We start from the raw sequence: 1,736 nt of genomic DNA on the forward strand, positions 1-1,736 counted from the left end.
TCTCCTTCTTTCCCATCTGACCACCACATACTCACACATTGTGGTGGGTCCTGCTCCTGGCTGGCCACGTGACTGGCAGGCCCCTGGATGATATCCTTCATCTCCTACTCGCTGCTGTGTCTGCAATGGAAGACAGATCTGTGTGTGGCGCAGTGATCCACAGCTCTCTCTGCAGTGCTTCCTCGCTGCACTTGCCTGGATTTGGTTGGATTTGATTTGATTGTTTTCCAGTCCTAGGCATAAAACAGCTTTGTCCACCAAGCCAGACATCAAGCTAAGATGAATATAGGCCTGCCATTTTCTCTGCTCCTGATTGATGTAAGAGCAACACCACCAACAAGTTGTCTCTTCGCTCATTGCCAGGGGGCAGGTAGGTAGTTAAGGTTTTTTTTGCTATAAAGGGACACCAGGACCAAAGTGATTCTTATACAAGAAACATTTAAATGGGGCTGGCTTATAGGTCAGAGATTCTGTCCATTATTGTCTTGGCAGGAAAGCATGGTGACATCCAGGTGCTGGAAAAGTAGCTTAGAGTTCTATAGCTAGATCTCCAGGCAGCAAGAAGAACGAGTGACATTAGGCCAGACTTGAGCATTTGAAACCTCAAAGCCCACTCCAAGTGAGGTACTTCCTCCAAAAAACCCATGTATACTCTAAAAAGGCCACATACCCTAATAGTACCACTCCCTAGGAGCCTATGAGACCATTTTTATTCAAACCACCATATATACATTTATGTATATGCACTGCATATATATATTCCCAAGTATAACCTGATTAGTCCAGATAATACTGTTCATATGTATGTTTTCAGGCTGACCATTTGGTATTAGATATGCAAGTGGTGTGCTGTTCCCTAAGGAACTATTTCTTCCACTCACAGCATCCTTTAGTTGCCTTTAGCTCTTTGTGTGGGTCTGAAGCCTCCTGGGATTTTACCCATCCACTTTGGCATGTCTATTGCTGTTGTCCTTATTCAGCCCATGTTCTGGCAGCAATGTTGGTGAGATTTTATGGGTGTGTAGGTTCTGACACCACATCTTTTTAAAAATGGATTACTTTGCATCATGTATGTATATAGAAAAGCCAGAGTTTTCTATAAAAAGTTTCAGTGGGTAAAAAGAAGTTGCCACAGGTTACAAAAACAAACAAAAAAAGTCAGAGAGATAGGATCCAGGGTTCCTGTGGGGATATGGAAGGCAGAAACAGGAGAATTCCAGGGGTCTAGTGGGGCAACTGGCCTTTCATGCAGAGGGCTGCAATCATGCACAGGAATACCAAGAGAGAAGGAGAGTGACAGAGGAATGCAGAGAGAGAGAGAGAGAGAGAGAGAGAGAGAGAGAGAGAGAGAGAGAGAGAGAAGATGCATTAGACAAGGCATGGGGGGTGGGGGCAGGAGAGAGAAGGGGTGTCACTTAGAAAATTCAAGTGCTGTGTAGCTTCTAGCTTGAGGGAAAAAAGACAATAAAATCAAGCAACCGCTGGCTGTCCATCACACAAAGAAGTCAATACTTCGACACCAAGCTTTTTTTAAAGAAAGTAAAAGCTTTTGTTGCAGGCTAAATGTACACCCCAAATTTGTCAGGCTTCTCCTTACAGGGAGAGGGGGTAGCAATAGTGGGAAGTTTGGGATTTCTCTGCACAGGCACAGTCCAGATACTTCTAATATAGCATCTAGTGTCTCTCCTCCCCTCCCCCACCCCCCGGGGGCGGGGGCAATAATCACCTCCTTGCAG

General features: G+C 45.1%; 1 non-coding gene across 1 annotated transcript; it reads right to left on the minus strand.

Annotated features, from left to right (window-relative positions):
- Positions 1-224: 224 nt before the first annotated feature.
- Positions 225-369, minus strand: LOC115030736. The gene has a single exon (XR_003836332.1). It is a non-coding gene; the product is annotated as a small nucleolar RNA SNORA48 (small nucleolar RNA).
- Between the last annotated feature and the right edge of the window lie 1,367 nt (positions 370-1,736).

This window comes from Mus caroli, chromosome 3 (assembly GCF_900094665.2).
Source record: "Mus caroli chromosome 3, CAROLI_EIJ_v1.1, whole genome shotgun sequence".
In the NCBI taxonomy this organism is placed as follows: domain Eukaryota; kingdom Metazoa; phylum Chordata; class Mammalia; order Rodentia; family Muridae; genus Mus; species Mus caroli.